Source organism: Schistocerca piceifrons, chromosome 6, assembly GCF_021461385.2.
Source record: "Schistocerca piceifrons isolate TAMUIC-IGC-003096 chromosome 6, iqSchPice1.1, whole genome shotgun sequence".
NCBI lineage: Eukaryota > Metazoa > Arthropoda > Insecta > Orthoptera > Acrididae > Schistocerca > Schistocerca piceifrons.
The window spans coordinates 99,760,642-99,784,552 of NC_060143.1; positions in this window are offsets into that span (position 1 = coordinate 99,760,642).

Here is a 23,911-nt window from a genome sequence, read left to right on the forward strand (position 1 = left end):
CACTGTCGCGGCATGCTACCAGTGTTAAAGACTGCGATGGAGCTCCGTATGCCACGGCAAACTGGCTGACACTGACGGCGGCGGTGCACAAATGCTGCGCAGCTAGCGCCATTCGACGGCCAACACCGCGGTTCCTGGTGTGTCCGCTGTGCCGTGCGTGTGATCATTGCTTGTACAGCCCTCTCGCAGTGTCCGGAGCAAGTATGGTGGGTCTGACACACCGGTGTCAATGTGTTCTTTTTTCCATTTCCAGGAGTGTACTTAAACCTAACTAGCCTAAGGACATCACACAACACCCAGTCATCACGAGGCAGAGAAAATCCATGACCCCGCCGGGAATCGAACCCGGGAACCCGGGCGCGGGAAGCGAGAACGCTACCGCACGTCCACGAGCTGCGGACACAGACAGAGGACCCAAATGAATGTTTCAACAGCATAATTTGGAAACCGCATGCATACAATGAAACTAGCAGTTCATGATGCTGTTATTACATTCAATTGTGGTAATATTGGAAAGTGTTGGGTACTGAAAAAGCTGGAAATTAATCCTGGTGAAAATTTGATCACTGGCTGCAACACTGTGATAAAATGAGAAGAGCTGATGCAGACAGGTCTGCATCTAAAATGGCCAAGAAAGCAAGACAAACATCCAGGAGGGTGAAAAAGAAGCTGGAAGACCTGCTAGAGGCCAAAGAAGGGTCATCATATGCAGCACGACAGTTTTAATTAACTGTAAGTAACAAATTTCAAAAGTTTTTTCTTTAAATTCAATTTCCCGCAAACTAAAATTTTCAGTACTTATGCCCCATTAAATCAGAAACTATCATAGATAAATGAATGAAATTTTCAGAGACTCTGCATAACATAAAAAGCCACCTTTAGTACTACATTCATTAATATTCCCCCATTAGGAAGATCAAAAAAATTATTTTCTGCAGAGAAAACTTAATATTTTTGTTGATACATTTAAAGAAGTATTTCTTAAAAACTAGAAAATGGATGAAGTAGATTTTAGTATAGTTGGCTCTATTAGCATCATGTAACACACAGTAAAAATATTAAGGTCCTGCATCAAAGAGTTTCATCAGAAATGGGTGAAATACTTGCCTAAATTAACATGGGTTAGATAGGCAGGGTGTGGCCCCCTTAACAAATTCCTTTTAGCACTCATGTGGATGACCTCACGCTTTTCGTTATTTAGGGTCAATTACCAATTTTTGCACCTTACAGATATCTTTCCTAAATCGTTTTGCAATTTGTTTCCATCTCCTGATGACTTTACTGGTCGATATACGACAACGCCGTCTGCAAACAACGTAAGACGTATTCCTAGATAATCTTCTAAAACGTTTCTGCTTTACTCGATAATTTTCCGTCAGTTACACCCAACTGTGACCTCTCCGACAGGAAAGCACGAATCCAGTTACATAACTGAGACGATATTTCACACGCACGCAATTTCACTACAAGCCGCTTATATGATACAGTGACAAAAGCCTTCTGGAAATCCAGAAATACGGAATCAATTTGAGATCCCTGTCAACAGCACTCAACACTTCGTGTGAGTAAAAAGGTAGTTGTGTTTCACAAGGACGATGTTTTCTAAATCTGTGTTGTCTGTGTGTCAGTAGACCGTTTTCTTCGAGGTAATTTGCAATGTTCGAACACAATATATGTCCTAAAGCCTGCTGTATATCGACGTTAATGATATAATCTTGTAATACTACCTTTCTTGAATACTGGTGTGACCTGTGCAACTTTCCACTCTTTGTGTACGGATCTTTCGTCAAGCGAACGGTTATATAGGATTGTTAAGAATACAGCCATTATACCAGATTACTCTGAAAGGAACCTAACTGGTATACCGTCTAGGCCGGAAGACTTGCTTTTGTTAAGTGTTTTAAGTTGCTTCACTACTCCGAAGATACCTACGTTACTCATGTTGGCGTCTGTTCTTGATTCGAATGCCGGAATATGTACTTCGCCTTCTACTGTGAAGGAATTTCGGAAGGCTGTGTTTAGTACCTCTGCTTTGGCAGCATTGTCGTCGATAGTGTTTCCATTGCTATCGCGCAGAGAATGCATTCGTTGTGTCTGCTCGATAGCAGGCTTCACTTACGACCAGAATCTCTATTGATTTTTTGCCAGGATTCGAGATAAAGTTTCGTTGTGGAAACTATTATAAACATCTCGCTCTGAAGTCCGTGCTAAATTTAGAGCTTCAGTAACAGATCGGCAGTCTTGGAGATTTTACGTCCGTTTAAATTTGACATGTCTTTTCCGCTTTTCTGTGACAGTGCTCTGACACGTCTTGTGTACGAAGGGAGATCAGCTTCGCTGTTTTATAGTTTATTCGGTATGAATCACTCAATTACTGCCGATACTATTTCTTTGAACTGAAGTCCCATCTGCTCTACACTTACATTGTTAATTTGGAAGGAGTGCAGATTGTCTCTCAGAAAGGCGTCAAGCAAATTTTTATCTGCTTTTTTGAATAGGTATGTTTCTCGTTTATTTTTGGAAAAATAGGGCTTTCAATATTCAGTCTCGCTACAACAACCCTGTGTTAACTGATCCCCATATCCGTCTTGATGCTTGTTATTAGCTCAGGATTATTTGATGCTGACAGGTCTAGTATGTTTTCATATTTTACTACCCGCCTTTTGTACCCAACGAGGTGGCGCAGTGGTTAGACACTGGACTCGCATTCGGGAGGACGACGGTTCAATCCCGCGTCCGGCCATCCTGATTTAGGTTTTCCGTGATTTCCCTAAATCGTTCGAGGCAAATGCTGGGATGGTTCCTTTCAAAGGGCACGACCGACTTCCTTCCCCGTCCTTCCCTCATCCGATGAGACCGATGACCTCGCTGTCTGGTCTCCTTCCCCAAACAACCCAACTACCCACGTGGCGTCATGAACTGCTCTAAATAATTTTCAGGGAATGCGTTTAGCACAATTTCGGATGTTGTTTTATCCGCACCTCTGGATTATACATGTATTTTCAGCAACATACCGAGGGCAAAATAAAGTCACCACCAACTATAATTGTATGAGTCGGGTACGAGTTTGAAATTAAACTGAAGTTTTCTTTGAATCTTTCAGCAACTGCATCATGTGAGTTAGTAGGTTGATAAGAGTATCCAATTGTTATTTTATTCTGGTTGCCAACAATGAACTCTGCTCATATTAACTCACAGGAACTATCTACTTCAATTTTGCGTCAAGATGAACTACCTCTAACAGCCACAAACACGCCACCGACAAATGTGTTTTGCCTATCTTTTCGGAACACCGTTAGGTTCTTCGCAAAAACTTCGGCTAAACTTATCTCCGGCTTTAGGCAGCTTTCAGTGACTTTAACGATCTGAGCATCAGTGCTTTCTATTAGCGCTTGGATCTCTGGTACTTTCCCAACAGGCCGGCCGTAGTGGCCGCGCGGGTAAAGGCGCTTCAGTCTGGAACCGCACGACCGCTACGGTCGCAGGTTCGAATCCTGCCTCGGGCATGGATGTGTGTGACGTCCTTAGGTTACTTAGGTTTAAGTAGTTCTAAGTTCTAGGGGACTTATGACCACAGCAGTTGAGTCCCATGGTGCTCAGAGCCATTTGAACCATTTCCCAACACGGCTACGACAATTTACAACTACAATACCGATGGTTCCTGTATTTATGTTCTTCACGTGTTCGGGCTGCACCCTTTGTGACTGAAGCCCTTTTTGTGTTTTCTCGAGACCCTCTAACGTAAAAAGCCGCCCCTTTGGCACCACATAGCCCCTGCTACCCGTAGCCGCTTCCTGCATGTATAGAACTCCTGCCCCATTCAGCGGAACCCGGAACCCAACCACCCTTTGGCCTCAAGTCGAGGAATCTGCGGCCTAAACGGTCAGAGAACCGTCTGAGCCTCTGATTCCGACCCTTCACTCGGTTCTGTACTAGACGTCCGCAATCTGTCCTGTCGACTATGTTGCAAATGGTGAGCTCTGTTTTCATTTCGAAAGCGAGACTGGCAGCCTCTACCACTTCTGTAAGCCGCTCGAAAGCAGACAGAATCTCTTCTGATCCAAAGCGTCTCGCTTCATTGGTAACTACATATTAACTAAAATACTGTAACGGTCAACTGTCACCTGCTGATTACTGTCAAAAGAAAAGATTGAGATCACCACCAGGAAAACACACTAAAAAGTTCTACCTAATAATCTTTATTGTAACCAGATGCTACACAGACTCATGAACTCGGATCACATGCGTTTCGTCATCTCCTAAAATGGAATGTAAATCAACTGCCAAGCCACGTACTGACTTCATATTTTTATGTCCTTCTTGTTGTTGTGGTCTTCAGTCCTGAGACTGGTTTCATGCAGCTCTCCATGCTACTCTATGCTGTGCAACTTCTTCATCTCCGAGAAACTACTACAATCTGAAACTGTTTAGTGTATCCATGCCTTGGTCTCTCTCTACGATTTTTACCCTTCGTGCTTCCCTCCAATACAAAATTGATGATCACTTAATGCGTCAGAACGTGTCCTACCATCCGATCTCTTCTTCTAGTCAAGTTATGCCACAAATTCCTCTTCTCCCCAATTCTATTCGGTACCTCCTCGTTAGTTACCTGGTCTACCCATCTAATCTTTAGTAATCTTCTGCAGCACCACATTTCGAAACCTTCTATTCTCTTCTTGTCTAAACTATTTATCGCCTATGTTTTAGTTCCTTACATGGCTACACTCCATACAAATACTTTTAGAAAAGACTTCCTGACACTTAAATCTATACTTGAAGTTAACAAATTTCTCTTCTTCAGAAACGCCTTCCTTGCCACTGATAGTCTACATTTTCTATCCTCTCTAATTCGACCATCATCAGTTATTTTGCTCCCCGAATAGCAAATCTCATTTACAACTCTAAGTGTCTCATTTCCTAACCTAATTCCCTCAACATTACCTGATTTAATTCGACTACATTCCATTATCATCGTTTTGCGTTTGTTGATGTTCATTTTACATCCTCCTTTGTAGACACTGCCCATGCCGTTCAACTGCTCTTCTAGGTCTCTGACAGAATTACAGTGTCATCGGCAAACCTCAAAGTTTTTATTGCTTGTCCATGGATTTTAATTCCTGCTCCAAATTTTTCTTTTGTTTCCTTTACTGCTTGCTCAATATGTAGATTGAATAACATCGGGGATAGGCTACAACCCTGTCTCACTCCGTTCCCAACCACTGCTTCCCTTTCGTGCCCCTCGACTCTTATAACTGCCATCTGGTTTCTGTACAAACTGTAAACAGCCTTTCGCTCCCTGTATTTTACCGGTACCACCTTCGGAATTTGAAAGATACCATTCCAGTCAACATTGTCAAAAGCTTTCTATAAGTCTACAAACGCTAGAAACGTAGCGTTGCCTCTCCTAAGATAGGTCGCAGGGCAGTATTGCCTCACGTGTTCCAATATTTCTATGGAATCCAAACTCATCGTCCCCGAGGTCGGCTTTTTCCAGTTTCTCCATCCGTCTGTAAATAATTCGTGTCACTATTTTGCAGCCGTGACTTTTCACACCTGTTAACACTTGCTTTCTTTGGGTTTGGAATTACCATGTTCTTCTTGAAGTGTGAAGGTATTTCGCGTGTTCATACACCTTGTTTACCAGATATATATTTCATATTTTTGTATACAGTGCATTCTGTTAAAATGAGGTACGCTGATACCGGTACACGAGAAGTTCTGCACACTGGAGGGGAATCTCACCGGAAGAGGAATCGATGAGTCAGTACCCTATCTGAAGGAACATAGAAAGTAATCCTCCTGCCTCGTCGTGTGTAATTATTATTCCTCAGCTTTACCCTATCTTCTTTCCGTAGACACTTGATCCCGTAACTCAACAGTGATGTATCTGAAGATACAGGCTCAATTCCCTGTCAGATTGTACGCAGGAAGATGGTGTGCTGCGCGGGATTATCCGAGCGGTTTGAAGCGCTGCAGTCATGGATTGCGCTGCTGGTCCCGGCGGAGGTTCGAGTCCTCCCTCGGAGGACTTAGGATAATTTAGGTTAAGTAGTGTGTAAGCTTAGGGACTGATGACTTTAGCAGTTAAGTCCCATAAGATTCCACACACATCTGAACATTTTTTTTTTTTGTAATATGGTGTCGTGGATCCACTGGACTTGTTTTCCCGCTGGGCATATGTAGTGGAGAGCCTGAACAGAAGTTAGGGAGTCAGTTGAGGTGAAGAATGTGGTAGTACCATTACGCCTCATACGCTCCAGTACCATAAATATCACACATAATTCGCCGTCGTATACTGCGAGTTCATAAATTAAGTGAATCTTGAAGGTATAATCAGGAAATAACACAGTGCAGCTGACGGGTTGTCTGAGTATAGCCTGCTACGTGAAGGTGTCTGCCGTTAGCGTTGCGCACCAGTTTGCCTCGTATTTTCCGCCATTTGAGCTCCCGGATTTCGGCGGCCCACTACTGGGCTAGCGTAACGGCCGGCGCCCTTCCACCCGCCCTTGGCCGCCCTTCGCCGAGGACGAATCGATGTCGTCGCCGGACATTTGTTTGGCGGCGCTATCTCTGCGCGGATGGGGGCCCGCATGAATCACGCGGCGACAGACGCGCGTGTCGTACCCGTGTTTGTGTCAGCGGCGCCGAGTCCAAGCGCAGTCTTCCAGCAATAGATACACTTGACTGCTTCGTAGCGAGTGAACGGCACAGGATGGTTCCGCAGGAGTTTTGTTTTCTGCACGTAACGACAGCGAACACTACAGCAGAAGCACGTCGGACCTGAGGTTAATTTGGTCAGTCACAAATTTTTCTGCCACGTCCGTGCCTTTCTCCATATTTTCCTATCTTGAGCTAATCCTTCCATCTCTACCTATTATGCTCTACATTCTCAATAACGTATTTCGTATATTTCAGACATGCCTTTACTAGCGGCATCATTAATATCGTAATTATCACACCAATAAAATAAAGGTAATGCTTTTCTTTTTTTTGTGGGTATACGTCTGCAGCCATCCCGCCCTGATACTCGTTGAAATAATCGAATCTTAGTTCCGTTGCACGCCACTACAGGATCTAACAGAAATGACGCAAACCATTGATAAAGTTAATTGTCACGAGGCAAAATTTTGTATGCATAATGATGTGTGCGAAGCTGCTATGACGCATACAGAGATGGTGGATGAATCTACCATCCTGTGACAGAGTGGTAGTTCGCGGAGATGCTAATAGTACCTCCGAACAAGTCCGAATAATGTGTAGTGTCACTACCCAGTTTTGTCAGAAATGGAACAATATGCAAGGAGCCATGATGTAGCGTTGTGTCAATTTTAATCTAAATATGGTATGCCAATGTTTACATAATAAAAAAAATAAATTGTGTAATTCAGTACAATTATTATATAGATGCGATAAATCACTTTAACGGGGGCCAAATGAGCAATTAAAGTCAATATAATTCCAGTAAACCTGCAAAAGTAAAAACAAATTAATGTAGGGACCTACATAGATATCACGCATCTGCTAGGTGCCCACGAAATACTTAATTTTGTTTTGAAGCTGACAGCGAATCAGAAAATGGGTGCAGTTTTCAAGCAGTAATGGCGGACAGCATCAGCTGTTTATTTACTAAATTTTATGGTAGCTAATTTTACTACTCAAAAAATAAAATATGTATTCCCTCCAAAAGAAGTTACAAACAAACATTAAAATAAAATGATAATGAGCAGCAAAATGTCTGAGAAGAATTATGAAATAAAATTATTAATTGAACTTTAATTTGGCGAGTTTTCAACACTGTCAACAAGACGAAATAATGGAAAGAATATTTACTGGAACTAAACAAAATTGTGATACTGTGACAGAATTTTTAAAATAGTTAATTTAACTGCAATTGTCTTTAATTTTGAAATGAGAGAGAGCGTAATAATTTTCTTTTAATGTCTTACCTGTTGCTGCAGGCAGTGTGATGACATCAGCGGTGGTCCGCGCGGACGATGTGTGAAGTGAATCCCGGTTCGTGGCGTGAGGATAATGATGGATCCTCCTGTTCATTAATATTCCAGTTACAGCGGTGGTCCACGTCTCCGTTGTAGTCGACTCAGTTGGCAGCAATGGCGCGATAATAATAGTTCCAGTGTGTGCGTTGTCGTTACGCGCGCGAAGTTTCATTATTAAAAGTTTATTAATCACGCGGTGCGGATAGGTCGGAATTATACAATGTCTTTAGTATTCACGATATATATCCGGTTAATGCCAATACTTCGCACAGTTCTTTCACCGTGTTGCCACAGGAAAACAGTCACATGTGTTTATCACTTTAACAGACCGTTAAACATCAGTTCAATTTACGTCGTCGTCCTTAAGACACTTTGGACGATATAATAAATGTTTCTTGATCAAATCACATTTCTCTGCCTCGTGATGACTGGGTGTTGTGTGACGTCCTTAGGTTAGTTAGGTTTAAGTAGCTCTAAGTTCTAGGGGACTGATGACCATAGAAGTTAAGTCCCATAGTGCTCAGAGCCATTTGAACCATTTTTGAATCAAATCACAGCACTGTTCTTTTACTTAACATTTTGGTTTGTTCAACTTTCACACAATTCTAACAATTAGTGTCTCCACACGACGATGGTGTCTGATTCATAGCTAAATGTCTTAAGTTCACACAGTTTGTAAAATCGTCACCGCAAACACTCTATATACTTTTCAGGTTTTACTGTTCGCTTAATAGTGCAAGATCTCCTATTAATACAGCGGACGCACTGTAATTAATTGTTCCTCGGCGTATCACCGTCTTTCACGCCGAACTTTGCCACGTTTTTCCACCCGCGAACCGGCCGCGTACCACCCAACTCGCACGCTCTCTCTCTGACACAGTGCTTCTCCTAGCGTAACCAAAGATTTACAAAGCGTGTAGAACCAGAACATTCATATTCGTATAATATAAAATATAAAACAGAAGCAAAATGAATGGAGTAACAATGTGACGTATTAACAAATAAAGAATAGTTGAAATAAATGATACATACGTACTATGACAAGGTAGTGTACAAAAGGAAAAAAGATATTTTCGACTTTCGGAGAATGCAATGGCTTTACAGACTCATAGCAGGATGTACACAGGAGCACTGTAACATAGGCAAGCCAAGCTCACAAGGAAAGATCCCCAGCGGTGGGGTCGAATTTTTGAAACCATCCATACGATTGTGCAGGTTAAGATTCCAGGTATCACACTTCATCACCCTGGCGGGCCCTCGTCTGCGAGTAGTTGACGAAAGAAATGGTTCAAATGGCTCTGAGCAGTATGCGACTTAAATCTGAGGTTACCAGTCGCCTGGAACTTAGAACTAATTAAACCTAACTAACCTAAGGACATCACACACATCCATGCCCGAGGCAGGATTCGAACCTGCGACCGCAACGGTCGCTCGGTTCCAGACTGTAGCGCCTAGAACCGCACGGCCACTCCGGCCGGCAGTTGACGAAACAATTATGAAATTTTGTGTGACACTCAACAGTGTTAAAAATTTGCGTTATTAATGTAGATGCTTGATGTAATGTATCGGATATTAATTTCACATGCAGGAAGACGTGGGTTCGATTCTCGACAGCTGCAGTAACATTTTTGTTTTTAAATGTTTATCTAAATTATTCAACTGACTGGTCTAAATGTATTTTTTTCCATTCCTTAATCACATAATTTTAATCGTAACATCAACTTCATCATTTGCTCTCATTTTTCTTCATATCATTATTTTTGCACTTTACATCTTTGTTCATTAACTTTTATCACCCTGTTTTTTCGTCCTCGTTATTGCGTTCATTATACTTATATCTCATTTTGCTTGAATTTCGTTTTCTTGTAAACCCTTCGTTCATTTAAATCTTTATCTGTGTTAATTTGTTCATAGTGCAATACGTATGATGTGTTTTAAATGATTGTATGATGGTTACCATGCAAAAATCTTTCACATCCGAACGAGAAACACTTACTACATACCATTGCACAGTCAATATAAATATATTATTGCGTCTTCTGTTTTTTAACGATAGATCGGAAATTTCAAATACCATAACTGCATATTGTAACAGATAAATATAATTAAATTCATATTTTTAGAAATTCAGATTGGAAAGAGAGTGATATAAAGAAAAAAATGAAACAAATGAAAAAGTTCGTATGGTGATTAAAATGACGTGACAAAGGAATAGAAAAAAAATTAAATTCAAACTAATTAACTGAATAACAATAATGACCACAGTCATTTCGACAAAAATTAAAAAAAAAAAACAAAAAATTACGCTAACTGAAGAGATTCGACCCACAAATTCCTCCATACGAAGTTGTTGTTCTAACCGCTACACCACGCAGCCAACGTTGATAACAAGTTTTTTGAAAGTTATTGAGTATCACACACAATTCCGAAAGCTTTTTTCGTCAATTACTCGCAGAGGAGGGCCCACCAGGTGAATGACTACATTGTGTGATACCTCGGATCTTAACCTACATAACCGTACAGATTATTTCAATAGGTCGAGCCCAACGCTGGCAACCTGTCCTTGTCACTGAAAAACTGTACCGTAACAGCTGGAGTGGGTCATACGGTGTTACTACACCAGGACCACACTCTTCTTCTACATCTACATCTACATTTAAGTGATTACTCTGCTATTAACAATAAAGTGCCTGGCAGAGGGTTCAATGAATCACCTTCAAGCTGTTTCTCAAGCGTTCCACTCTCGAACGGCGATCGGGAAAAACGAGCACTTAAATATTTCTAAGCGAACCCTGATTTCTCTTATTTTATCGTGATGATTATTTCTCCCTATGTGTGTGGGTGTCAACAGAATGTTTTCACAATCGGAGGAGAAAACTGGTAATAGAAGCTTCATGAGGAGATCCCGTCGCAACAAAAAACGCTTTTCCAGAATGAGAATTACACTCTGCAGCGGAGTGTGCGCTGATACGAAACTTCCTGGCAGATTAAAACTGTGTGCCCGATCGAGACTCGAACTCGGGACCTTTGCCTTTCGCGGGAAAGTGCTCTACCATCTTTTTTTTTCTTTTTTTTATTTTTTTTTATTTTTTTAAAAGGGTGTTCAGATATGGGTAGGTGGAGACAAGGCGGGCAGGGGTCGAAACCCGAGGCCTGGCCGCGATGTCTCCCCCCTCCCGTCCCTGAATCACTCACTCAAAGTAGCTTTTTGATTTTTTTTTATTTATATTTTTTTTTTACCAGGAAAAGGGTAAATGGAAAAAAAGATCTTTATTGGTACAAACTTAAATACAACAGAAATGCCATCCTTCCGGCGAAAATAACACAAGACAATATACTCGTACAAGGCGAGGAATTTTTTTTTTATGAACATGGTGTAGGGAAAAAAAGAATAATAGGTCTGATGTAATCTAAGAGGTGTGAAGCAATATACAGTGGAGTGAGGGAAAGACCAGTGTTGTCTGGGGTAGTGCATTAAAGAAGGGAGGCGCGTGTCCATGCGCCTATTCCACTGTGGGTTACAATGTAGAAAGTAGCGCGGGGAGTCTCAGATGTCAGCAGGGGGGGCGGGAGTGCTGTCGGCGTGTGGCACCATCCAACTGAGCGGGGGTGAAGTAGAGATCGCGTGTAGGTAATTGGCGAAGAAGGCGCGGTAGCGCGGTCGCTGTTCGACTTCACTGTGGGCGGTTTGTAAGTACTGCCAGAAATCAAGGCGTGATTTGTCGCCACCATTATACATGTAGGTGATCGTCCATCCCTTGACCCATACAATCGCATGATTTTTGGAGGCGGGGAAATAAGTATTCTCAGGATGGATAAAAGTCCATGGGTCAATCGAGTCCGGCGGAACGCGGAGGTAACAGGCAACGAACTGTCGGGCAAGTTTCCAGACGTCACTGGTGGCAGTACAAGTCAGTTGATGGACATCGTCATCCACGAGGTGGCAAATGGAACAAAGTGGAGAGTCCTGTAGACCGATGGCGTGAAGGCGATGGTTTGTGGCGAATTTTTCATTTGCGACTTGGTACCATGTTGCCCGGACGTTGGAGGGAAGAAAAGGCTGGTGGATGTGACGCCAAACCGTTGGCCACCGCGTGGACGGATGTCTCAGTTCGATATTGTTGCTGGATATGGAACGAAGGAGAGGGGTGTAAAAATCTTTAGGTCGAGGAGAACGCGTGGTCGTTAGGTGTGTGTGAGCATAACTGAAGTCGACGATGAAATCAGAAATGTGCGTCAAATGGTGCTTGATGTGTCCGACTGGTACTGGTGGTGTTATGGTCGCGGGCACAAGAATTTCCAGCAAGCTGCGCGTAAGGGAGGTGCCCCCGTGCCACTGCTTGTGCATGGTGGACATGTACAAGGACGCCGCTCGGAGTCGCACATTGACAAGGCCGAGGCCTCCTGCTCGCGGGGGAAGGGTGAGCGTGTCGCAGCGGACCTTAAAGATCGTACCGGCTGTAAGGAAGTATCCGAGGGCAGCCTGGAGGCTGCGTCCAATAGTTGATGGCAGCGGGAGGACCTGTGCGATGTGGACCATTCTGGACGCCACATGTTGATTGAGGTATTGGACACGTTGTAAAGAATCGAGTCGTCGGAGAAGATTTTGTCGCACCGTCGTGCGGATAGTTTGGAGTGCACGCCGAAAATTGATGGCAGCGGAGCGGCGCACGGTGGAGGTGAAAATGATACCAAGATATCGTAGTTGTTGTACACACGGGAGAGGTGCTAAGTCTTCGTGTGAGAGGCCGCGTCCAATGGGCATCGCCGCGGATTTAGCCACATTCATGTTACTGCCCGCTGCAGTGCCGTACGTTGATATCAAATCAAGTACCGTGTGTGTTTCACTCCGTGAGCGGATCAAGAGGAGGAGGTCGTCCGCATACGCACGACATCGAAAACTGTGCTGTCGCAAAGTGAGACCAGAAAGGTGGCTCGTCAGACTCCCGATGAGTGGCTCCAGGCTTATGGCATACAGTAGGGTCGAAAGTGGGCAGCCTTGCCGTACGGAACGCCGGATCGTCACTGGTCCCGCCACACGGCCGTTAACCTGAATCAGAGATTCGGCGGTGCCGTACAGGCGCCGGATCACGTCGATAAAGGCTGGTGGAAAACCCATGCGGTTCATCACTGAGAACAGAAAAAGATGCCGCAATTTGTCGAATGCGCTGTCAAAATCAATGGCAACCACTGCGGCGCGGAGTCTGTACGCCGCTGCCAGTGCAATTAAATCGCGACATTCTCCTGTGGCCGTTTGTATATTAACTGAGCCGCCCGGAGTTGTCTGTTCCGGGGATAGAATGCTAGGCAGGATCTTGCGGCATCGCGTTGCCAGTAGGCGTGTAAAAATTTTACAGTCTGCGTTAAGCAGAGTCAGGGGACGGTAATGTGCTGTCGTCACACCTGGTGTCGGTTTGTGGATGGGTATAATAATTCCCGTGACGAAGGACGGCGGTACGGCGTTCCCTATCGTCAGCAGTTCATTAAACATCGTTGTCCACCGTGATGCCATTAGTGTGAAGAAAGCGCGATAAAATTCTATCGGCAATCCGTCGGCACCAGGTGACTTATTCAGAGCACCTTTTTTGATTGCATCGTGGATTTCGTCACGCGTAATGGGCTCCAGCAGCTCGTCCGCTTCGTCGCTGGTGAGGGTGCGAGTTACGTGTGGTAACACAGACTCCTCAGCGTGGTTGTCGGTAGTCTCCTCCTGGTACATTGTGCGGTAGTGGTTGATAAAGGCACGGACGATTTCGGCCTGGCAAGTGACGTGCTGGCCGCGACAGGTGGTGATCTCGGTGATGAGTTGTCGTCGTCGATGTTTCCTATCGGAGGCGATATGATGCATGGTCGGATGTTCTTGTTCCACCGAATCTTGACGTCGGGTTCGCACCATAGCCCCCTGCAGTCGACGGCGTGTCAAAGTTACAATTTGCGCCTTAATCCTGCTGCGTTCCCTCTGGGTGTCGGGGGTGGGCGGTTGGGCGTCCAGGTCGCGGAGAACGGCGTAGAAATAGTCGGTAGTGTGCCGGCGCCACATAGCAACTTCCTTTCCATACTGAATCAAAGTACGTCGAATGGCAGGTTTGGCACATTCTAGCCACCAGGTCAAGGTCGTGCAGTATTTAGGTAAGCGACGTTCACAGGTGGCCCATGTCTCGGTAACACGTTGAAGACATTCGGGATCATGAGGATGGGAGGTGTTTAGCTTCCACGGTGCACGACTACGCCAGACCACTTGCTTGGGGAAGAGAATGTTGCAGATGTAGGCACAGTGGTCCGAAAAGGCCAGGGGCCAAAGTTCTGCACCTTGGACTGCAGGTGTGAGTTCCCGAGAGACGTAAATTCTATGAAGGCGGCTCGCGGAGTGACTCGTCTGGTAAGTATGTCCAGGCGCGTCGCCGTGCCGAACTTCCCAAGTGTCGCGGAGCAACAGATCTCGGACGACAAGACGCAGTTCTTGACAGGTGTTGTAGTGGGGCACTTGATCTTTAGGGTGCAAGACACAATTAAAATCACCCCCAAGCAAGTAATGGTCGCAGCGTCCAAGAAACAAAGGAGCGATTTCTTCTGAATAGAAGAGGGCCCTGTCGCGTCTGCGGGTGGAGCCTGACGGAGCGTAAATGTTGATGATACGCGTCCCCATGACGGTGACGGCCATGCCTCTGGCAGATGGAAGGTATGTGATATCGGCCACTGGAATGCCTTCTCTGGCGTAGATGGCTACGCCGCGTCCCAGGTGGTCACCAGGAAAAGGATAAGTGTTATATCCCGCGACGTCTGGTAGTGTGGCCAGGTGTACTTCCTGTAGGAGGGCGATATCGACGTCCGACGCCCATATCATCTCTCGCAGCAGTTGAAGTTTCACGGGTGAGCTAATGGTGTTAGTGTTGATCGTCGCTATTCGGTAGGTTTGGAGCTGTAACCCGCCGTGGAGGGGAACTCCACCGGCGGAGGATGAAGAGGGACGAGGCAACGGTGAGTCGTGCCGTACGCCAGCTGACGGCATTATCAGCGGCGTAACAATGCTTCCGTCTGGGGTAACTCTGTCCCCAGCGTGTGGTCCGGCTCCTCATCGACGTCCTCACTCCACACCATTGAAGGCGTTGTCGTTGTGATGGTCGTACGTTCCACTTCGGTCGTAGGGGCAGAGGACGTCTCGGCGGAAGTCGCATCTGTGGAGTCCATTGGTTCAGGAGCACCTGAGCGAGCCAGTAGAGTAGGCATCGACGTATCCGCAGTCGGCGTCATGTTGTCGTCATTCGTATCGTCGTGTAGGTTCTCCGAGGCCTCTTCGGGTCGGACGGCCTCTGGAGCATCGGGGGGTGGTGATCCGTCTCGTTCCGAGACCGTACGGCGCCTCCTCTTGCGCCTCTTAGGTGAACGTTGTTTGCGGGTTCGTCCCTCCGTGTCGGAAGACAGGAGGGAGTCGCGTCGCTCTGAGAGGAAGGCCGTCGCGGGAACGTCAAATGAAGGGGCGTCCATATGTTCAGGAGGGTGGGTGTCGGAAGTCGTCGCTGTTGGTAGTGGCGCCGGAGTAGCGTCAGGCTTTGAGCGCGACGCGTCGGCCCCAGCGGTATCCGTAGCAGCTGGAAGGGTCACCGGTGCATGGTCCGATGGGCGGCGGCCGGTGGGAGGAGAACAGAGCGCCGATGCGTAGGTGATCGGTAAAACCGTAGTCGGAGCCGGAGGTGCCACGGTAGCGGCTGGCAATTGGGTGATTCGTCGCTGAAGACACTCAGATCTGAGGTGGCCTTCTTTGCCGCACCCGGAACAGGTCTTGGGTTGGCCGTCGTATATGACAACCGCGCGGCACCCGCTAATTTGCAGGTAAGATGGCACGTGGCGATGGAGGTCGATGGTGATCTGCCGTACACCGTTAAGAACAGGGTACGTTTGGAATTGCGCCCAGCGTTCGGCAGTGTGGCCATGTACAGTGCCATAGGGGCGGAAAGCCGCGATAACGTCTTCCGCTGGAAGCTCGAACGGGAGTTCGAAAACTCGTATGGTGCGCATTCCTAAGCCGGCATGGTCGACAGTGACCGCTCCGACATTGCCGTCGGCGTGGCAAAAGCGTAATCCATGGTTGGTGTCACGAAGTATTCTTTCACATACCGCGTCATTGACGACTTTGACGTACACAGTACTGCTTAATATGGACAAATGGATGCCCAAGATGTCAGAAGCTGGGATCTTAGCAACGTCGCGTAGGAAGCGTTCCACTTCCAAGGCCTTTGGTCGTGCGTAGTCGTTGCAGAAGTTGAAACGTAAAGTTGATTTTCGAAAACGGTTGGCCATGGTTCTAGTGCACGTAAGCGACACGTAAGTGACGGCCGCTGAAATGTAAACAACAGCGAGCGCGCGCGCTCCGCAGGCGGAAATAACAACACGTCCGCACTGCACGGCGGCGAAAGCCGGACTGTCCATCTGAGCTACCGAAGCACGACTCACGCCCGGTACTCACAGCTGTACTTCTGCCAGGTAGAGCACTTGCCCGCGAAAGGCAAAGGTCCCGAGTTCGAATCGCGGTCGGGCACACAGTTTTAATCTGCCAGGAAGTATCAAAAAACGCCTTTGTTTTAATGATTGCCACTCCAATTCACGTATCATGTCTGTGGCACTTTCTCCCCTATTTCGCGATAAAACAAAACCAACTGCCATTCCGTGAATTTTTTCGATGTCATCCGTCAGTCCCATCGGATGCGGATTCCATACCGCACAGCAATACTTCAGAATGGGGAGAACAAGCGTGTTGTAAGTAGTCTCTTTAGTAGACCTTAGCACCTTCTAAGTGTTCTGCCAATGAATCGCTGTCTTTGGTTTGTTCTACCCACAAAATTATCTACGCGATCGTTCCAATTTAGGTTACTTGTAATTGTAACCCTTAGGTATTTAGTTGAATTTACAGCATTAAGATTTGTGTGACTTATCGCGTAATCGAAATTTAGCGGATTTCTTTTAGTACTCGTGTGATTAACTTCACACTTCTCTTTTTCAGGGTCACTTGCCACTTTTCACACAATACATATATCTTATCTGAATCATTTTGCAATTCCCTTTGGTCATCTGATGACTTTACAAGACGGTAAATGATAGCATCATCAGCAGACAATCTAAGACGGCTACTCAGATTGTCTCCTATGTCGTTAATATATACCAGGAACAATAGAGGGCCGATAACACTTCGTTGGGGAACGCCGGATATTACTGATGTTTTACTCGATCACTTACCGTCTGTTATTACCAATTGTGACCTTACTGACAGGAAATCACGAATCCAGTCGCACTACTGAGGCGATATTCCATAGGCATGCAGTGTGGTTAGAAGACGCTTGCGAGGAACGGTGTCGAAAGCCTTCTGGAAAGCTAAAAATATGGAATCAGTTTGACATCCCCTGTCAATAACACTCATTACTTCATGCTAAAGAGCTAGTAGTGTTTCACGAGAACGATATCTTCTGAATCTGTCCTGGCTATGTGTCAATAAATCGTTCACTTCGAGGTGCCTCATAATGTTCGAACACAGTGTATGTTCCAAAACCCTACTGCAAATCGACGTCAGTGATATAGGCCTGTAATTCAGCTGATTACTCCTACTTCCCTTTTTGGGTCTTGGTGTGATTTGAGCAATTTTCCAGTCTTTAGGTACTTTCTGAGAACGAGAGGTTATATGCGAGGGCTATTCGGAAAGTAAGGAACGATAGGTCACGAAATGGAAACCGCAATGAAAATCAAAAACTCTTTTATTTGCAACGGTTTGCTACGCCTTCCAGCTACTTCTCTACACAGTCGCCGCTCAGACAGATATCTGTCGTAGCGTTGTACCAACTTTCCAATTCCCTCGTTATGGAAGACAGCCGCCAGTGCTTTTCGTCAATTTTCTACTCTGGACTGCAGCTCGTTGCCTGTGTCAAAATATTGTCTTCATAGCCAGCGATTCATCTGAACAGCCAATTTGTTCGTTGTATTGTGGGTGATCAAACACCTTCCATCGAAAACGCTGCAGGAGCATCATCATTGCCCCTGGAGAGTGCGGCCGAGAATATTGTCGTGTAGAACGAATCACATGATAGTTATTTTATGTGGATTGCATAGCTTCAGGCTAAGTCTTTCGCTAGGCCATCATACCTAGCGGGAGTCGCTAATTGCTAACCATCTTTACGTTCTCTCTGTGAGCTCAGAACTGAAAAGAGCGACATGATGCGATCGACAGGTGTACTAGAAACAGTGCCCAACAAATCTTTGCAAAGTTTCATCAGATCTTCACTGTATTTCCCATTTCGCGACCGATCGTTCCTTACTTTCCGAATAACCCTCGTATCTGTGCTAAATATGGAGCTATTGTATCAGCATACTCTGAAATGAACATGACGTATACAATCTACACCGGAAGCCTTACATTTATTAAGTGATTTAAGCTGCTTCGCGACACCGAGGATATCTCCTCCTATGTTTCTCATCTTAGCAGTTGTTCTTGATTCAAATTCAGGAATACTTACTTATCTCCGTCGGTGAAGGATTTTCGGAAAACCATGTTCAATAACTCTACTTTAGTGGCACTCTCACCGGTGACTTCATCGTTGTTATTGGGCAGTGAAGGTACTGATTGCATCTTTCCACTGGTGTGATTTATGTATGACCAGAATCTCTTTGTGTTTTCTGCCAGATTCCGAGACAGAGTTTCGTTGTGGAAATTATTAAAAGCATCTCGCTTTGAACTAAACGTTACATCTCGAACTTCTGCAAAATTCTTCTTATTATGAGCACCGTGACTGGGTGTAGGGCCGGTCGTTGTGGCCAAGCGGTTCTAGGTGCGTCAGTCTGGAACCGTGCGACCACTACGGTCGCAGGTTCGAATCCTGCCTCGGGCATGGATGTGTGTGATGTCCTTAGGTTAGGTTGGTTTCAGTAGTTCTAAGTTCTAGGGGACTGATGACCTCAGATGTTAAGTCCCATAGTGCTAAGAGCAACTTGAACCATTTTTGAACTGCGTGCGTTCCTTTAGTGTAATAAGTGCGCACTGGAGCCATATAAGTAGTAGCGTATTTTGAGGCAGAGACCCTTGGAGTCCTGCAGCAACACCACAGCGCCCCAATTGGGCATCACCAGCTGCAGCCGCGAGTTCGAGCGAGACCAGGTTGGTTCAGCCGTTCCCAGCACTGGGTCTCCTCGCAGGACTCGGCGCCACTACACTGCTTACTACCCGACTCCTGTCAGCGGGCTGCGTGTCGTGTCCCGTTCACGGCACTCTTCCTTATTCTTCTTCTTCCTCCTCCGGGCCTGAGGAATCTGAGCTTGGGCGCCGCCACCGCGGGACGCCATCACATCACAACACCGCACGGAGCTCCGTTGACGTCAAGATTGCGGTCCACTGCCAAGCCACCGGTTGTTGTTGCGCCTCACGTCAGCACAATGGGGCAATCACTGACGCTGTTCCTTCACGCCAGTGCGGAAGCCACCGTCTACGATCTACACCAGCCTGTGTCGCTGGAGTGGAGCGTTTCTGTCTCACATTCCTAAAGATGTAACGTGTATCTGAAGCTGATAAAGTATTGTTTCTGGCTCATCAGTGTACCTACTGAGTCTCACCAGTCCGTGCACCCTCAATGCAGGCACCTGCTGCACTCTACAAGTGACATACCTGCCCCTCACTCCTATTAAGAACTGGAACCCAGGTGGAAGCTTTAGAGGTTGTAGACTAGCATCTCTCGACCAACGTGACAACATGACCAACTGAGGCATTAGCGGATGTGTTGCCGCTGTGTCACCTCAGTCCAGACCCTTTGCCTCCTGATCACCGTGAAAGAGACCTGGCCGCATCATTATAAGACAAATGAACAAGGTCAGCAACGAAAACACGTGGAGTTATCACCGCCGAAGAAGGCAAGGATCCAACGATCGATGATGCTGAATCTTTTTTGGGATTGACATGGTGTAGTATTGACAGCTTATGCTCGTAAGGGGCGAACTATCACAGGACCATACTACTGAAATCTGCCTTGGTTCCCAGCCTCGAGGTTATTACCTACTGAGGGGTAAAATATAATATTCTTAAGGGTAAAACCGAAAGGAGTCGATTGAATTTCGATCACACAACTAAATTATTTTTAAAAGATCGTATCTATTTTCCCTGTTTCTTTATTAATTTATTTACTCGGTCGGCATCTATAAGGCGAAAAATTAGACTACGACATTACACCATTAAAATTACACTTTCAGCATTACTTCATACAATATGACTTATGTTTTAAGCCATTCAATTGCATTGTCCCTGAGGTTATGTATATCCTCCAGTTCACCATTAAAACCATTCACAGTACACTCGATCAAGTGGGCCATTGATTGGTTGAGCCCACATTCGCACTGTGGGTCATTCGTGAGGCCCCATGTTGTCATCATCTCCCTGCATCTTCCGCCAGTCGTCCTGACATGGTTCAGCGTAGTCCACACTCTTCTGGAAAGCTTAAAGCACACTATTGGTATGCTTAGATCGGAAACAAATTTTCTGTTCTTCACTGTGCTTCTACTCCATAAATTTTCCATTCATTTGCTGGGACGAGGTGAAACATATTTTCACCTGTTTGCCATAGAGGTGACCTTGATCTCATGTGGTTTTTTGGTGTCAGGTCCTGTTGTACTGGAAGGTTTGGGTTTGCCAGTATTTTGCTACACTGTCTTGATAGTAGCTGATTTCTTTTGATTTCAGGAGGTGCAATGTTAGACAGTACAGGTAGCCAATCTATGGTTTTAGGTCTACGTGCTCCTGATATTATTCTCATTGTTTCTCTTAGCTGGATATCGATTTTTTTATATATGCATACTTTTGGCCCATATAGGTGCACAATACGCAGCCATGCTGTATACCAGCGCCAAGGCTGATGTTCTCAAGGTATTTGCGTAAAGTCCCTCGGCGGTTCCGGTGAGTTTGGCAACAATGGCATTTCTAGATTTTAGGTTTTCTTTTGTATCCTCTAGATTATCGAGCTATACTCCAACCTTCATGTTTAATGGCCTGGTTATTCATGCACATGTTCAGCTTCCTCTTGGCTTCTTTCTTATGGAGTAGCATGTTTACACTTACTGTTTTGTCTGGATTCGCTTGCTGATGCCATTTGGTGCAGTATACGTGCAACAGGTTTAGGTCTTCGTTCAATTTCTGCTCTATTTTTTCAAAAGATTTGCATTGATAAGCTATTGCCATATCGTCCACGTATATAAACTTACGGGACGTTGTTTCTGGGATATGCACAGTGTACAAGTTAAACAATAAGGGGGCCATTATCGAGCCCTGTGAGAGTTCGTTGTTGAGCGCTATGCATCTGCTGGTTTTGTCGTTAAGAGTTACTCTAATTTTTCTTCCAGTTAAATGTTCTTCATAAGTTAATAAGTCTGGCTGCTCTTTTTTTTTATCAGTTTATAGAGTAGGTTATCCGTAGTGTAGGCTATCTGTCCATACTGTATCACTATTTTTAAGACTGTAATACTGATGACATAAGTTACCAACAATTACATTTTTTTAAGATCTAGGTTTAACGAACGATACAACGTGGTGGAAGTTAGAGCTTCACAAAAGAATATATCAACATTCGTTTCCTCACGTAGGGAACCCAATACACACTTACTTTGCACTTTGCACCATGCATGTACGACTGAGGCATATACAGCACGTATGTATCAGTATCTCACGAAAATTCCTTCTCCAAGAAAGAATTAGGAATTGATTCATTATTCACTTCGCAACACATGAACTAATTAATTCACAGCACAACGTAACAGTAACTCTGTAAAAGTTACAAACTTGTTCTAGTGCTCAGTATTTTGCTTCTTCTTTCGTTTCATCCGACTTTGATCTACTTTAAATCACTCAATTTTTAATGTTCTTTTGCCTTCTTCTTATCCCAGTATTGTTTGGTTCTCTCCGATCTTGCTTTCTTTTCTTCTTAAGAGATGTGGATCGTTATCTGGTTTTAATTATTAATTGGAGCACCTCTTTCTTGTCTTTAATTTCCTTCTTTGTTTTGACAGTTTTATCTATGAACATTCTCCGTATTTTCTGTGGTTTGGAGTAGCCTTAAGTCCTTCTCCGTTCCCTTAAACCAATTTGGCGTTTTTTTGCGAGAGCTGTCACATTTTTTGTTAATATGTTTGAGTTCATTGTGAGAATGTGTCCAAAAAATCAGTTCTTCTTTTGCTCATTGTATCTGAGAGTTTTTCGGCAGTTTGGTGTTTAGTTTCACGTTTTATGTTGGTTAGGTTGTTGGGAAATCTAGGGCCAAGGATTTTTCTGAATATCTTCCTTTATCTAATCTCCAGCATTGCAACTGGCCCATCGTTGGTGATTGACAGTGTTTCGGCTGCATACAGGGCTCCCGGTTTGATTATTATGTTGTATTGTTCTATTCTTGCTTTCCACGAAAGTAAATATTTTTGTGTTTTTGGTGAGCTCGGAGGTCGTCCTTTTCTTTTTTGGACTCATCGCCTTTCTCATGAAGGCATACCAGCTGATCGATTCTCCAAGGTATTTGAATTTTTTGACGGCGCCTGTTGCTTGTTTCACTTTAAAATGTTTGTTCGTTTTTTTTTATGTTTGTCATTAGCTTGGTCTTCTCGAAGAAGATTTTAGGAACTTTTTTTGCTTGTTTTTGTAGTTCGAGTGTTTGTTCTTTGGCTTCTTCCCAGGTATCGGCTAGTGGGGTAATATCATCTGCAAAGGCCGGAGGATTCACTTAGATGCCTTTAGTTTCTGCTCCTAGTCGGTTTCCGACTACATTTTCTAGAGAGCAGTTAAATAGAAATGGGGAGAATCCACATTGCTGTTCACCAGTTTTACTTTGAAGTAAGTATTGGTAGGGGTTTCTCTGATAAAGTTGGTGGTTTCTGGTTTGCTGTTTTGTTGTGTAGGTATAATTATTTCACTTCGAGAAAGAAGAATTACTGGTTTGTTGTGTCATATGGTTTTTGATAGTCCATGAAAGTGATAACATATCATTTACGCTCTCGATTTCTGGTAGGCCATGAGAGGTTTGAGGTACGCATTAGTTGTGGGCATGAGATCCGTTTGCTGAAATCCGCTAGGTATTCTGCACATTGGCAGTCTACTTCGGGTTCTGCTCTGTTTGTTAGGACTTTTGAGAACGTGTTATGTGTTACGTCTAGGAGTGAGATCCCACTGGAGTCTGTTTCGAAGTTGGTGGATCAGGACCATCTTCTACTCACCTGGAATTCTTTCATTCGTAGGAATTTTTCCAAAGATGTGAGAATCTATGCCATTTTTGTTGACATTTTACAAAGTTCAGATGTGATTTACTATTCGCCCCAAGCCTTCCCGTTTTCGAGATTTGAAATGACTGTATGACCTTGGTGGTGGGTGGTTCAGAGTTAGGGTTGGTTATTATTGAATTCTTGAAATCCATTTTTATGGGTTCTTCACAGGTGAGAAGGTTTCTGAAATAAACCTCCAATATTTTGCAGTTATCCCTGGTGTTGCGCGCATGATTCCTGTTTTGTGTCTTTCTGTTGCATGCGCTGGTACCGGCAGCCAGGGGAGTGGAAGCCCCTGATGTGCGACCGCCCGCTTAGCACCCGTGTGTGTCGCCGCCCTGTCCTCCCCTAGCGGCCAGCAGATTACTTGCTGCTGCTGCTGTTGGCGCTGATGCTGTCGCCCTGAAAGCCGCTCCCTGCTCTGTGGTCTCCGTGCGTCTGCAACTAGCAGACAGTCCGCCGCCGCAGCCGTTCCTCTGTTCCTCCTGCTCCTCCTCCAGCAGTGTGGTGGTACCTGGGCTGCGGTGTTGTGGCCACGCCTGTGCCAGAAGTGTGGGCTCCAAGGGCTCATTAATATTAGCCAAGGCATGAACAGTGTTCTGATTTTCCCTTATTTCCAACACTTGATTGAATTTTATCATTTTGAGAGTCCT